Genomic DNA, 17,860 nt, shown 5'->3' on the forward strand with positions numbered 1-17,860 from the left:
GCCCCATGTTCATTCCTCTATATAACTCTGAACAATTTTGAGGTTTCTCTGTCCCATGGTGCTCTTAGCCTAAAGTTTTAGGTCATCCATGTACAGGAGATGGTTTGTTTTTTGTCCGTAGCATCTATAACCCATGGTGGTTTCGTTTCATAAGTCTGCTAGCGGGGTCAAAGAAAGGCAGAAAAGCAGTGGGTCCTCCTTGAAAATCCCTCTTTTTATGGGTATAGTGTAGGTTCTAATAAACTATGATTAATTTGTTAATGTTATGCTGGTTTTCCAGTTTGCCATTGCAAGTTTAACATATTTTAGTAGTGGCGGGCTACCTTATTTGTATATAGAGATTCCAGAACACTGCCGAATGCTTTCTGATAATCAATCTAAGCCATGTTCAGATTTATCTATCTCCTCTCACAGTCCTCTATAATTGCTCGGTTTACCAGAAGTTGCTCCTTACAGCCGTACATCCCTCTCCAGCACCTTTTTTGTTCTTCTGGTAAGACATTGTTGTTTTCCGGGTGCTTTATAACCGGTTATAGATGACTGATGTTAGGGTTTTGTAGGATGTTGATAGGCATGTTACTGATCTGTAATTTTGTGGGTCTGCATTGTCTTTGCTTTTTGGAATTAGAGTGGTTTGCCCTTCCAGCATCCAGTTTGTTGTTGATTCTGGTTCACTTATCAAAAAATTGAACGCAGCGGCTAAGTGGTTACGGATACTAGTGAGGTATTTCAACCAGAAGATGGGGACCTTGTCTACCTCTGCAGTTTTCCAGAAGTTGCTGGTACTCCTCAATGTGTCCGTGGTCTCTTGGCCTGTGATGCCGGGCTGTATCTTGTCCCCTTGCATTCTTCCTTTCCTTTTCTTTATTATTCCACTAAACATTTTTGTTGTTTTTTTGTTTTCTCCATATTGCTTCCTAGTATGACTGAATCGCTGACGTTGTTGGCATGGCATCTATTGATATAGTTTTTCTGTTTAACTTTCCATAAAAATCTCTTTGTGCTTATTTTGAATTCTCTATTTTGTTTGGAGAAGCGTCCCCATTTTTCATACCGTTTTATGCAGTAAGTATTTGCTGCTATGCCCTCTTTAATTTTTTACGCCTTTTTTCAATAGGTTATTTAGGGATGTTCTTAGCTCATGCATGTTTGGTATGTATGTTTGGTAATAACTCGCCCTAAAAGCCCTTGTAATGTAATATTTTTCGGGGTAGACATATTTTTTTATTGCCGTCGATCTTGAAGGATCTGGTCTGCGACCATTTTTATCGATAACTTGCCCAAGATACTTTATTTCTAGCATGAAAAATTCGCATTTTTCCTCGCTAAGTTTGAATCCATAATCCTAAAACTATTTTAATATGTTCCTCATGCTGGCCTCTAGACTCACTTTTTATGAGTATACCATCCAAATATACTATCGGGAAATCCGTATCTGCAAGCATTGTATCCATCACTTTGGAAAATACTTGATGCCACCTTTATCGCGAAAACAAGTCGATTGAATTTATATGAACTTTTATGAGTGTTCAGCGTTAATAATTTCGAACATTCTTCCTCGACTTGAACTGTAAATACACCTCCGACAAGTTCAGTTTTGAGAAAAATTCTCCTCTGTTGAGTTTCGCAAAAATTTCCTCTGGGCTTGGCAGTGGATAATTGTGCGTCTTTAAACATTTGTTCATACTTGTTGAAAAATCGGCGCATACCGGTGTTTTGCAATTGTTTTTCTTTACGGTTAGTGCTACCCATTCTGAATAATCCACTTTTCTATAAACCCCAGCTTATCTAACCTAATTCCTCGTTGACTTGATTCAATGCGGCGAAAGGTACAGCTTGCTTCGGTTTAAACATCTTTTGGTAAGGTCATTATCACTTGTAAGGCTCTGCTGTATCTATTTATCCTTTCATAGAGCTGTTTATTTTTCTGTATTTATTATTATTATTATTATTATTATTATTATTCTATGTTTGACTTTTGCTTTATATTTGTACAAGTTGGCTCCAAGTCTCACCCAGAGACCTCAAGAGACAACAGGGTTGGAAGTTCATGTTGTTGTTATGCCTAGTGTGCCATATATTTGGGGGGTGGGGATGTTGTACTAATGAATTATTATTATTATTATTATTATTATTATTATTATTATTAAGGTGGTGATCTGGCGGAATCGTTAGCACGTCGGGCAAAATGCTCAGCTGCATTTCATCCATTTTAAACTTCTGAGTTCAAATGCCGCCGAGGACTTTGCCTTTTATTCTTTCAGAGTCCATAGAACATGGATTAGGATTCACGCCATTAACCGCAAGGAATAATCTCAAATTCGAGCCTACACTAAGCTACTAAGAATGCGATAGACTGGCGGTTGCACGGGCGCGAAAGCACGATTGCTTTTAACGGGTGGAGAGCTGAAACATCCTGGGGTACAGAGGATTCGCAATCTAGACTAGGGTCTGAAAGTTTACCACACCATAGTGGGTTACACCATGGTTCCTCTGCTTTGTGACAGAAGTAGGAAGAAAGAGTGAGAGAAAGTTGCGGTGAAAGAGTACAGCAGGGTTCACCACCACGTCCCGCCGGAGCCTCGTGGAGCTTAGGTGTTTTTGCTCACTAAACAGTCACAATACCCGGTCTGGGAATCGAAACTGCGTTCTTACGACGGTGAGTCCGCAGGCCTAACCACTGGGCCATTGCGCCTCCACTTGTTGTTGTTGTTGTTGTTGTTGTTGCTAAGGCAAGAACTATCAGTATCGTTAGAACAGCGAGCAAAATATTTAGCGGTATTCCGTCCGTCTAGAGGCGGCGAGCTGGCAGAAACGTTAGCACGCCGGGCGAAATGCGTAGCCGTATTTCGTCTGCCGTTACGTTCTGAGTTCAAATTCCGCCGAGGTCGACTTTGCCTTTCATTCTTTCGGGGTTGATAAATTAAGTACCAGTTATGCACTGGGGTCGATCTAATCGACTTAATCCGTTTATCTGTACTTGTTTGTCCTCTCTGTGTTTAGCCCCTTGTGGGTAGTAAAGAAATGTGGAGGCGCAATGGCCCAGTGGTTAGGGCAGCGGACTCGCGGTCATAGGATCGCGGTTTCGATTCCCAGACCGGGCGTTGTGAGTGTTTATTGAGCGAAAACACCTAAAGCTCCACGAGGCTCCGGCAGGGGTTGGTGGTGATCCCTGCTGTACTCTTTCACCACAACTTTCTCTCACTCTTACTTCCTGTTTCTGTTGTACCTGTATTTCAAGGGGCCGGCCTTGTCACTCTCTGTGTCACGCTGAATATCCCCGAGAACTACGTTAAGGGTACACGTGTCTGTGGAGTGCTCAGCCACTTACACGTTAATTTCACGAGCAGGTTGTTCTGTTGATTCGGATCAACCGGAACCCTCGTCGTCGTAACCGACGGAGTGCTTCCAGTAAAGAAATAGGTATTTCGTCCGTCTTTGCGTTCTGAGTTCAAATTCCGCCGATGTTCACTTTACCTTCCATCCTTTCGGTCACGATAAAATAAGTAGCAGTTGAGCACCGGGATCGATGTTATCGCCTAGCCTCTACCCTCAAGATTTCAGAGTTTGTACCTTTAGTAGAAATTATTGTTCTTGATGTTGACGTTATCGTCGTCGTTGTTATCTGAATGGTATGAATAAGATTGCTGAGAGGATAAATGCGTTGTTATCAGCAGATGTATGAAATTCCACTGTTTCTCTCAATGACCTTTTTACTAATATGCCAACAAGATAACAACAAACCCGTTGAAACGCCTCAAGGTAAAACTTTTTATTTTCTGCTGCTCCAATTATCTTGATTAAAAAAATGCAATGCTTAGTGTTGAATATGAACTTTTTGTATTCCTTCATCGATACAAAAAGTGATGTTTGTGTGATAAATGCATACATATACACTGACATTTATTTACATACGCGTGTACGTGTGCCAACGCGCACACACACACACACACACACACACACACACCACACACACACACACACACGTAAACATACATACATAAATAAAATTATAATTTAGGGTATCTAAGAAATACCACCACGCTTGAAATAGCAGCCAAAACTTGACTCTAAACTTTTGGCTGCTATTTCAAGCGTGGTGGTATCTCTTGGATACCCTAAATTATAATTTTGATAATAATTATTACCTTTGAAGGCTTTCATTCCCATGCCTGTCACTTGATAAGTTCGATATTTAAATAACGAGCCTATCCTTATATATATATAAATATATTTTGTATGTGTTTATTTGGCAGGTTTATATTGTATATTTGGTCTTTCTTTGTACTCACCTTAATTTGTATCTTATGCTATTTACTAATAAACCTTTTCATTTACAAACATTAGACTTTATAAATATTACCAGCCTTATATATTTAGTCTATATTTATAGTCTTCTGGATCTGTACATTAAATTATCCATCTATCCAATTTTTTACTCACTATTTACAGGTATAACCTTTCATAGTATTAGCCTGTATACTAAGTTTATATTGGTACTTTCTTCAATATATATCTTAACTTTATTTTATGTTATTGATTTACATTTATACTCTTTTATGTATATGTGGATATATGCATATTAGCATTACTATATATTAGGTGTACCTGTACCTATGCATTTATCTATATAGATGCACTTTGTATAGATGCACAAATCCCTCATCATATCTATGGAAATTCATATGGATTAGGTCACCTTCTCTGTGATGCTATCAAAACTTTTTTAAAATTCTGTGATAAGACTGTACATCATCTTTAAAGAACTTTAATGAACTTTAGAAATCTGTTTATGTTAATTAATTATCTACATTACTTCATGAGTATAGCCTCAAATACTAGGATGTCTAGAGAACTCACATGTATTTTAGCTGATGAGTACGGGACTCGTTTATATGCTGTAATCTTTGCAACTTTTAATAAAACCTGTCCTTGTATGAAACGATCGTACTAAAAACCTATCCATTCTTGTTGCTTCTTTCTCGCTTATATATATATATTATATATATATATATATATATATATATATATATATATATATATATGAGCACCTTTGCATACACATATACGTACAAGTGTTCATGGTCGAAACGGTTTTGTAAAAATATTATACAAATTTATAAAAAATAAAAAGGTCAAAAGATACTGAATGTGGAAAGATGTTTCCATCAAGATGAGTATTTCAGGCAACTCGCTAAACACAATCAACTGTATATTTTCTGAAATTCGGTATTGTTTTTTTTTATTTTATCGTTTATTTTTTTAAAGGAACGGCGTGCTCTCTGCTAAATTCCAACACTGACACCATTCTTTAATCTCCAAAGTGTGTCATCTGTGTGTGTGTGTGTGTACATAAATATATGTGTGCGTTCGCGATATGCGTGTGTACGTGTGTACGCACACGCGCCCCCACGCGTGTGTACTTATATTAAACTAGTATTAAGGGGAATTTTTTTTTTTAATTCATGAACGTTAATTTGAGAAGTACAATGAATTTCATTTAGTGCTAGATATTCCTTCTATAACTATAAATATCACCTTACCATGACTCATCGAGTAAAGTGGATTCAGACGCGGCTCGACAAAGTCGTCAATACTGACCACTGGGAAATCAATGTGGCTATTCTATGCTTCGATATTCCGACTATACCAATATAAAATGAATGAATTTTTATTGTTCTTTATCACTTTCGTGAAGTACTTAGTTAAATTTCTTTAGATATTTATTATTAAAAAACGGAAATAACACAAGAGTTCGAAGGAATTATTGCCTTTCAGTCAAGAAATTTTATAATTAATTATACTTTTAATTTCATTGTAAGACTCTCATGATGGGGTTGATAAGTTATGAACGATTCCATGAAGGGCAGAATGATATATGAGGTTTACCCAGCCTCGGTCTATCATTCAAACTTCATAGATTGGTTTCTTCTTTTGTATGAAGGTGGAATAATAAGACTTATGTCATATGGGCAATCTAGTTATTGTGAATCTATGTTTGTGCATGTTTGTATACGCGAAAGTATGTATCTTGAAAACGATTTAGAAGTTACTCGGGAGCATTAAGTTTTTTGCATAACGTTTCTCAAGAGCTGTTAGAAAGGCTATGACTATCTAAAATTATATATATATATTATATATATATAATATATATATATATATATATATATATATATATATATATGTATGTATGTATGTATGTATGTATATATATATATATATATATAATATATATATATATATATATATATATATACATGTATATTAGTAAGTGTATACTGTGTATATATATATACGTACGTATGTATGTACGCATGTATATATGTATGTGTGTGTGTGTGTGTGTGTGTATTTATATACAGTCAATCCAAATATGAAGAGAAAGCACAACAACGCGAGGACGTGGAATAAGTATAGTGTTATTGGACGCTCAGGAAAGGAAAGGGGGATTTAACGTTTCGAGCGGAGCTCTTCGTCAGAAACATAGAAAAAGGAAAAATCCAAGAAAGGGAAGACGGAGAAAGAAAATCGCCAACGATACACACGCGGTCATATATTTTCACCCTATATAACTTACCGCATGTACATTTTGTCTCGTTTGTAATCTCCATTCTATATCTATATAGACATACATACAGACTTCATACATGTGATCAAAAGTTTCATCAAGGTACTACCTCCTAATACGATATGACGTTGTCGCTAAAACAATATGAAATGCTATCTTCCCACAAGGAATGCTATCTTCTTAGGAGAATAAATATCGAATGCATGCAGAACCTTCACTATAAGGAATAGTGGTCGAGCGTTCCCATCAAAACTTCTACCAAGTGCAAACAGTTCAGATATTGTTATTTAGGGCAGTAAGTTTATGTATACATCAGCATGGAGTTCAACAGCTCTGCTGGTGCGAATATTTCATAGAAAATCAAAGAGAAGGAGTTTAACTTTGGAGAACTGCTGCAAAACTTTTAGCTTCTATATCCAGATTATAAATGACCTTTCTGCTAATAATGGCAGCTGCGCTTGGTTTTTTATTAGTAAATGCCTAAGTGACATTCTAAAAAAGCTAGGATTTTCAAAACAAGAAATCAACCAACAAACAAGGACATTACAAATACAATCTGTAAAAGGAACAATAAATATATACAAGATTATTTTTCCTTTTTTTAATTACAAAATGTGATATTGTTTTTTTTTTTGCTGTTTATAAATAAATACGATAGAGCTCCGTATCTTTGTTATCTTCCAACGATAGAGCTTCGTACCATTGTTAGAAACCAGCATCTTTCTAACAGAAGCACTTTATATAATTAAAAATGGGAGAGTATGTCTATATACAAACACACACACACACACACACACACACACACACACACACACACACACACACACACACACACACACACACACATATTTATGTTTGTATGTTTGTACGTATATATGTATATGTGTGTCTGTGTGCATACATGTATGTATGTATATGTGTATGTATAGCTTTATATGTATGTACATGCATACATGTAAATATGTACACATATTTATGTACGCGTTTGTATGTGTATATTTAACACAGCACATGGGTGTGGGTATTTATTTGCATATATGCAAAAGTGCATATATATTTATACACCTTATTCATTCACAGAAATACAGAAACACATTTACACACAGACTCTCTCTCTCTCTCTCTCTCTCTCTCTCACACACACACACACACACACACACAGACACACACACACACACACACACACATACACACACACACATCAAACATTCTCCTCCAACTCGCCTCTCCTCCCATTACCTTTGCTGTGTCTAACACTCCCCAACCCCACCCAGGGTCACGCACTAATAGCTAAGTGGAGGCACATGACCTAGTAATTAGAGCAGCGGACTCGCAGCCGAGGGATCGCGGGTTCGAATCTCAGACCGGGTGATGTGTGTGTGTTTATGAGCGAAACACCTAAGCTCCACGCGGCTCAGACAGAAGGTAATGGCGAACTTCAGCTGACTTTCGACACAACCTTGCAGCTCACCTGCGACGGACCGGCGTCCCGTCCAGGTGGGGAACCTATACGCCAAAGAAACCGGGAAACTGGACCTTATGAGCCAGGCATGGCTCGAGAAGGAACAAACAACAACAACAACAACTAATAGCTAAGCTAATTTCTTCCTTTCCAAAACATCAGTGTAGGTCGGCCACTTATCCAGAATGAGGATTAATTCTAAGATAATTTGAAATGCCTAAATATTAGAAAAGAAAACTTTGATAATCTTGTGTGCAGACAGCTTCAAAATTTTGAAGTTACGGGAAAATAAGAAAATAAACCAACAATCTTCCCGCAAACCACCATTGTCCACATTGTGAGTTCTCGGCTAGATCACGTGATGGTTTAATAAGTCATGCTCATATCCATATTGATCCAAGTAAATGTAAACTACTTGTGTAGTGTTTGTAATCATCGCTGTGAATCAATTGGTGGCCTCCTGAAGATTCGCATGAGCTGTGTGGTAAGTAGCTTGCTAACCAGCCACATGGTTCCGGGTTCAGTCCCACTGCGTGGCATCTTGGGCAAGTGTCTTCTGCTATAGCCCCGGGTCGACCAATGCCTTGTGAGTGGATTTGGTAGACGGAAACTGAAAGAAGCCTGTCGTATATATGTATATATATATATAAGTATGTGTGTGTATATGTTTGTGTGTCTGTGTTTGTCCCCCTAGCATTGCTTGACAACCGACGCTGGTGTGTTTACGTCCCCGGCAAAAGAGACCGATAGAATAAGTACTGGGTTTACAAAGAATAAGTCCCGGGGTCGATTTGCTCGACTAAAGGTGGTGCTCCAGCATGGCCGCAGTCAAATGACTGAAACAAGTAAAAGAGTAAAAGAGTAAAAGAGTAAAAGAGTAAAAGAGTAAACTGTAAACATTGTTAAATGATAGTAATAATAATATGGGTGAATTGCTAATTATCAATTTGTGTGTCAGTATCATTTTCTTGCAAGACCAGCTTGTTTGATTTTCTGTTTCTGCTGTCATTACAAGATAGCTTGTTGGGCTTTATTCTCTTCTTACTGAGTACTCATATGTCTTCCTCGACATGTGCGTTTGAATGTGTGTGTAAATTTGTGCTTGCGTGTATGTCTACGTATAATGTATATACACATATCTGTACATGTGTATGTATGTGTACATATATATATATATATAAGAAATTAAAAAAGGAAAATACACACACTTACATAGTTTTAATATAATTTTTGATATATCGACCGGTTTCGCTATCGCTATTCATGATATTCGCCATTTTCCACGAAGAATGTGTTCTCTGTTTTTTTTTGCTGAATTTTTTCTTGAGAACACATTCTTCGTGGAAAATGGCGATTTTGACGTCTATATCTAACGTATAGGCTGTCCATTTTTAGTGGTCAGTCCTCTAAATTTTGTATATATATATATACTATAATGGAGGAATTCCAACTACGTTTCGTGGTTCGCTACCTCAACAGTTCATTTATAGAATCAAATGGCTAAAGACATCATCAGGAGGAACCACGTCCGGTTTTGGCCCCCTACTCCTCTACCGTTTTCGATGTGGCGCCCCCACCCCTTTCGGAGGTGTCTTCAGCTCTGTTGTTGAGTGCATTTCTTCTTTCTCCTTTTTCCTTTTGTTCTTTGGTTTTCTCGATACAGCGTCAACGAATTTCGACTGATTATTCTCGAGATTGCTCCAATCCGGCCAGCTCCTGCATAGATAATCTGGAACTCGACTGTTTTGTATTTTTTATATATAATAAATATATGGCGGCGTAAGTACAATTTGGTCTCTTATATGTAAGTATATATATATATATATCGCAACAGATCATTTTATACAACAACTAATTTAATCATAACGCCCATCAATGAAAACATCTCCACCACTGTATTGTGATTCATCTAATCAGCACCACTACAGTCTTGCCGGTCTGACATATGGTGAGTAGATGCTATTCTTCTATATTTTATAAATTACCCATATTTACTTACCCATGCTTCATTCCCCTCTTGCCTACATAGGCATGTCCATTCTCTTTTAACACACAGCATGAAGTTTTGTAACAGCACATCCGCTGCCGTTCGTAGAAAACGAAGAGACCCTATTCACCTGCGAACGTTTTACACCGCCTTCCACGACTATCAAATTCTTACAATTATGAGAACAATAACATGGCTCTTTTCAAGGCAACCTCGCATTCAATTATTACACCATTCTACGAGGGGTTAGGAACCCCTTTACACGCTTCTATACACTTACAAATACATTCATTCGCCGTAAACTTATATCAATATTTGCCTGAATAATCCTCATAATTCAGTGCAATCATTAACAATGCTTTCAAGCATTCAGCCTCGAGCATCGCCGGGCAATTCTGCTAGTATATATATATATATATATATATATATATATATATATATATATATATATTATATATATATATATATATATATATATATATATATATATATATATATTCTATTCTATTCATTTCAGTCATTAGACTGGGGCACAGTCTTGAAGAATTTTAGTCGAATGATTTGACTTCAGTACCTTTTAAAGCCTGGTACTTATTCTATTGATATCTTTTGCCGAACCGTAAAGTTACGAGGACGTAAACGCACCAACACCGGTTATCAAGCGGTGGTGGGGGAGAACAAACACAGACACAAAGACACGCCCCCCCCCCACACACACACACACAACGGGATTCTCTCAGTTCTGTCTGCCAAATCCACTCATAAGGTTTTGGTCGGCCCGAGGCTATAGTAGAAGGCACACAAACCCAAGGTGCCAAGCAGTAAGACTGAAGCTGGAACCATGTGGTCGGGAAGCAAGCTTCGTGCCACACACCGACGCTTATATATAGGTGACTGTGATGACGATGGTGATTTGGGGTTCAGTCTTGGCAAGTGTCTTCTACTATAGCCTCGGGCCGACCAAAACTTTGTGAGTGGATTTGGTAGACGGAAACTGAAAGAAGCCCGTCGTATATATGTATATATATTTGTATATATTTGCGTGTCTGTGTTTGTCACCCCACCATCGCTTGACAACCGATGTTGGTATGTTTACGTCACCGTAGCCTACCGGTTCGGCAAAAGAGATCGATAGAATAAGAACTAGGCTTATAAAGAATAAGTCCTGGCATCGATTTGATCCACTAAAGGTGGTGCTCCAGCATGACCGCAGTCAAATGACTGAATCAAGCAAAAGAATAAAACAGAAAAGAATATATGTGTGTGCATGTACGTATGTATATATCTTTATATATATATATATATGTGTGTGTGTGTGTGAATGTATGTATATGTATATGTGGAGGCGCAGTGGCCCAGTGGTTAGGGCAGCGGACTCGCGGTCATAGGATCGCGGTTTCGATTCCCAGACCGGGCGTTGTGAGTGTTTATTGAGCGAAAACACCTAAAGCTCCACGAGGCTCCGACAGGGGTTGGTGGTGATCCCTGCTGTACTCTTTCACCACAACTTTCTCTCACTCTTACTTCCTGTTTCTGTTGTACCTGTATTTCAAGGGGCCGGCCTTGTCACTCTCTGTGTCACGCTGAATATCCCCGAGAACTACGTTAAGGGTACACGTGTCTGTGGAGTGCTCAGCCACTTACGCGTTAATTTCACGAGCAGGCTGTTCCGTTGATTCGGATCAACCGGAACCCTCGTCGTCGTAACCGACGGAGTGCTTCCAGTCCAGTATATGTATATAGTAAGCTCGATAAAAAGAGTACAGTGAAATTGTCATGGGGAGCGGAAAATCCAACACTGTAAACAGTCCTCCTTTAGGCAAAATTGGAAAGAAAGATGACGGCAGTTTTACATCCTCTAAGTTTTAAAAAACAAAAGCGAATAAAAAATGCCTGGTGGAGTTTCTCATGAATTTTTCTCCTTTCAGCTTTTCCTTGAAGAAGAAAAATTGTCCGAAACGTTGGATTTTCCACTCCCTACGGCATGTTCACTTCGTACTTGTTATCGATTTTACTATAAAGACATATGTATGTGTACGTATCGACGCGTTTGTGTGTGTGTGTGTGTGTGTATTTGTGTGTGTGTGTGTGTGTGTGTGTGTGTGTGTGTGTGTGTGTGTGTGTGTGCTGCTCATGGACGCAATGCACTGCCAGGTTTTGAATATACGACCCATACAATTGTGTGCTGAGCACCCGTAACTACCAAGCCACGCAGCTTCACACAATTTATTTATTCTTACATGTATACACACAGTCTTGAAGCATTACATTCTATTCTGTATGGTTTCTAATGAATTACACATACTAAAGTTATTTTCTTTTATATGACATTGGACAACTTAAAGCACGTTGCTTGCGTATATCATATAAAGGAAGGAGTCCTATCCGAAGATAAAACCCAGCAACTAAAAGCCATCATTGCGTAAAAACTGGGCTATACGCATTAAAAGTGAGCATTCACATCATTACTTGATGAATTTATATATATTGATGTTGTTTAGTCAATACATATTACAAACCTGCCATCTTCTTTTATTGTGTTGTTTTATATCAACTGCTATTGTATTGAAAGGTTCTGTATTAGTCAATAAATTAACCATAACTATTATTACAACGTAAAGTATAAAAGCCATGTCAATATGGCTAACCGCAAAGTGGGGGTGTTACCGTAGCCTTTTAGCCCCAGGAGATCTTCGTCTCCAGCTGGCTTTTACAGCTCGCTCTGTGATTTAATAATATTATTACAACGTTTCTGTGATTATATACTTATCTGTGCATGGTTTGTAGCTTTCTAACAAATAGAAAATGGACGTATTAATTCGGGTAGTCGTTGCTACTTATGTAATATCGATCACATGCTGTAATAATGATTTATCGTTTGTCAGCGATTCTTTCAACGTAAATTTACCCACGTGTTTATGAAAGATTGCGATGGTTTGTCAACGTGCACGTGTCTGCAAGTGTGTGTGTGTGTGTGTGTGTGTCAGTGACCGTGTTCTCTGAATGTGTGCGTGTTTTGTGAATGTGTGCGTTATCTGTGAATGTGTGCGTGTTGTGTATGTGTGTGTGCGCGTGTGTGTATGTGTGTGTCAGTGTCCGTGTTCTATGAATGTGTGCGTGTAGGGTGTGTATGCGTGTGTGTGCGCGCGTGTGTGTGTGTGTCAATGTGCGTGTTCTGTGAATGTGTGCGTGTCGTGTGTGTATGTGTGTGTGTGTGTGTTCTGTGAATGTGTGCGTGTTGTATTTGTGTGTGTGTGTGTGCGTGTATGTGTGATTACGTTTGACTTTGTAAAACTGGAACGGCAATGAAGAGGAGTTATGCTTGTTATTGTTGTTTAGTCACCGTCGAAGATGACGACGGCGACGACGGGGCGAGGGGGATGAGAAGAGGAAGGGGAGGATAGGGAAGGAAGAGCAGAAGGAGGATAGTGATGATGATAATGATGACGACGACTACGATGATGATGATGATAGTTGTGGTGGTGGTGGAGGTGGCAGTGGTGGTGGTGGTGGTGGTGGCGGTGGTGGTGGTGGTGGTGGTGGCAGTGGTGGTGGCGGTGGTGGTGGCAGTGGTGGTGGTGGTGGTGATGGTGATGGTGATGATGATGATGAGGCGAAGAAGAAGAAGAAGAAGAGGAAAAATAATAACAACAACAACAACAATAATAATAATAATAATAATAATAATAATAATGATAAGCGGAACAATTGGCTGAATGTGAATTAGATTTGTTATTAGCCGTGTTATGCTGTTTTTGTGACTTAAATACGAGTGAAACAACATTCAACTAAAATCGATAACCTTCGTAAGTACATTGTACTGTATATGGAGTATTAATCGTGTCATGTGACTGCACTACTGATCTGTTTGGATGACAAGCAATTAGACTGTGAGTGATAGAATATCGAATAAAATAGATGTGAGTGAGGTGGTAGTGATGGGTAGGTCGGTTGGAAGGTTATTATATTGATGGGAAGAGGCCTCATCAAAGTCAGTAATGACATTCACCCGTCTGACCTTCGTTAGTGAAACTTTTACTCTCTAGTAATGTTTCAGTTACACGAAAGGCAAACTACTTTTAATACTATTAGCAGCAACAACAACAGTTTCGAATTCAGGCACCGATAATCTTCAGGGGGCGAGTCTTGTCAATATACATCGAGCTCGGTGTATGACTGGTATATTATGCACTCTAAAAGGATGGGAGGTAAAGTTGACCTCGGCGCGATCCGAGCTCAGAACGTAAAGGGTTCGAATGAATGAGGTAAGTCATTTTTTTCCCCGATGCTGTAACGATTCTACCAAATATGTGTTGATGATAACGGTAAGTAAATGGTACTCTATTTTACCGATCCAGGAACAATAACAACAACAACAACAACAATAATAATAATAATAGTGGACTAGTAGGGAAAAGAGAAGGAAGAACACAATAGAACAACAGATATGGCCCACCATCACAGGCCAAGAGATCACGGCCACACTGAGGGGTACCAACAACTCCTGGAAAACTCCAGGTATAGACAAGGTCCCCAAATTCTTGTTGAAACACCTCACCAGTATCCGTAACCATTTAGTGGGAAAGTTCAATTTATTGATAAGTGAACTAGAATCAGCACCAAACTAGACCCTAGTCAACACCAAACACCACCCACAAAGTTACAGATCAATAATATACCAATCAATATCCTGCAAAACCCTAACATCAGTCATCTATAACCGGCTTATAAAGCACCTGAAAAATAACAATGATTTGACAGAAGAACAAAAAGGGTGCCGGAGAGGGACGTATGGCTGTAAGGAGCAACTTCTGGTAAACCGAGCAATTATAGAGGACTGTGAGAGGAGATAGACAAATCTGAACATGGCTTAGATTGATTACCAGAAAGCATTCGGCAGTGTTCCATAATCTTGGATACTTACAAATAAGGTAGCCCCACCACTACTAAAATATGTTAAACATGCAATGGCAAACTGGAAAACCAGTATAACATTAAAAAATTACTCATAGTTTATTAAAACCTATTCTATACCCATAAAAAGAAGGATTTTCCAGGGGGACTCACAGTCAACCCTACTTTTCTGCCTTTCTCTTACCCCGCTAACAAACATGTTAAACGAAACCACCATGAGTTATAGGTGCTACGGACAAAAAAATAAGACATCTCCTATACAGGGATGACCTAAAACTTTTCGTTAAAAGTACCATGGGAGAGAGAAACCTAATCAAAATTGGTCAGAGTTACAACAATGACACCGAAATGAGTATTGGGCTGGACGAATGTGTCAAAGTCACACTGAGAACAGGCAAATTATTCAGCACTTAAAACCTTGCACTCGACATAGACACAGAAATTAGAGAATTAGACCACAACCGCCCGTTCAAATATCTAGGAATAGATGAAACAGCTAAAATACAGCCCACTGAAATGTAAGAGAATACTAGGAGAGTATTACAGAAGAGTTGGACTAATATTAAACACTGAACTTAATGCTAAAAATAAGATAAAAGGGATAAACACGCTAGTCGTACCAGTCATAAATTACAGCCTTAACAATAAACTGGAAGATCAGTAAATTGGAAAACCTAGAAGGAAAACCAGAAAACTACTGACAGCGTACCGAAGTCACCGCCCCAAAGCAGACGTAGACAGAATATATCTACCCTGCTCAGAAGGAGGACGTGGTCTGATACAGATAGAAAACTACTACAAAATAACAACAGTTGGACTAGCAAAGTACTTAGAAACATAAAGTAAAGCAACATGAGAAAAAAAACACTCTTCTCTATGGCTTCTGATCTTAACTGATTGAAAGTGTTATCATGTACATTGTTTTGTCTTAGTATAAAGGATGGGCTACAGCAAATATTCTGCTCAATATCACAGATTTGCTTGTCAGTCGTTTGACCGTAACCAGTTGATCATGTCTGTTAGTGGCTGACGATATGTGCATCTCTGATCACGAGAAGAAGTAGTGGGGGAGCAGCATAGCCATGTGTTGAGAGGAATTCTTTGGAGTTTCAATAATTCACCTCTGGAAACATGGGTGTTTCGTTCAACATCCTTAAACAATCCTTATTCGGGGACCTTTTGAGCGGGATGAGCTACTCGACTTGAAGAAAATTCTAATCTTGATATGAGATCACCATGTGCACATATGGTTGTGATACATGTGGCTGGTGTATCCTTATCAGACGGGTAGTCATGATGAATATAATAATAATAATAATAATAATAATAATAATAATAATAATAATAGTAGTAGTAGTAGTAGTAGTAGTAGTAGTAGTAGTAGTAGTAGTAGTAGTAGTAGTAGTAGTAGTAGTAGTAGTAGTAGTAGTATAACATGTTTATCTACTACCTATAAGATTTTGACATCTATTCTAGTAGAGAAAACATATACGTTTATGGAAGAGAATAACCTCTTTCCCACTGAACAAAAAGGATGCAGACGAGGCTAATACAGATGCAAAGATCAGCTCCTAATTAACCGCATGATCCTCGAGAACTGCCATAACAAGCGCAGAAATCTCAGCTCTTCATGGATTGATTATAAAAAAAGCCTTTGACAGCATACCACATTCGTGGATTCTGAAATCGCTGGACATTTTCAAAATTTCTCCTGTGATTTCAGATTTTTTAAAGTATAATATGTCACTATGGAACACGAAGCTCCAATTATATAATTCTAATGGAGTATTGCACTCAAACAACATTAGCATAAACTGTGGAATTTTCCAAGGTGACTCACTTTCACCACTAATTTTCTGCATAGCACTAATACCACTCTCAAGTGAACTGAATAGAACAGGATATGGCTACAAAACTGACAACAGGAAAATAAGCCATCTATTTTATATGGATGATTTAAAGCTATGATGAAGAGCTTGAAGGATTATTACATACCGTGAAGGGATTCAGTGATGATATCGGGATGGAGTTTGGCCTTGAAAAGTGTGCCAAAGTCACTTTTAAGAAAGGGAAATTGGTAAAGTCTAGTTCAATCGAATTAGATGTCGAAACAGTAATAAAGGAACTTGAGCAGGAATAAACCTATAAATACCTAGGAATAAATGAAGGCTCTGGTATCCAGCATGCAAGTATGAAAGAGAAGGTTTGGAAGGAATGTTATAGAAGAGTTCGAGCAGTCCTGAAGTCTGAGCTGAATGCATATAATAAGGTGTTAGCCATAAATTCCTTAGCAGTAGCAGTTATTCTTTATAGCTTCAATGTGCTTAACTGGAATACAAGTGAAATAATGAAAATTGACAGAACAATCCGCAAGCTACTGACTTGTAAAAAGATGCACCATCCAAAGGCAGACGTGGATCGCCTTTACCTTCCCAGAGCTCAGGGAGGTCGAGGTTTGATCCAGCTTGAACTTACATACAAAACCATCACTATCGGACTGGCCAAATACCTTGAAGCAACCAACGATTGGATGCTAAAGCTTGTTGAAAAACATGAAAGACCTAAGAAAATTTACTCTATTCTCAAAGAGAGCAAAAAATTCGCTGCTGATCTCTTAGATACCCGCCAGATTGATCAGGCTGAAGGAAATGCGCCAACTGCAGCTGCAAAGAAAATAAAATTAATTGCAAAGACAAAAGCACATGAAAATTTAGCTAGTAGATGGGAACAGAAACCTCTCCATGGCAAGTATGTGGCCGTAGCAAACAAGCTGATGTCGACCAGAAACACACGCACCAATGGTTACGAAGTTCAGGGCTAAAAGCAGAGAGTGAAGGTTTCATATTAGCTGCTCAAGACCAAAGCTTATTAACCCGGAACTACCTAACCAATGTGATGAAAAATGGAGCTGACCCAAAATGCCGATTCT

The sequence above is a fragment of the Octopus sinensis genome, linkage group LG10 (genome assembly GCF_006345805.1).
Source record: "Octopus sinensis linkage group LG10, ASM634580v1, whole genome shotgun sequence".
Classification (NCBI taxonomy): domain Eukaryota; kingdom Metazoa; phylum Mollusca; class Cephalopoda; order Octopoda; family Octopodidae; genus Octopus; species Octopus sinensis.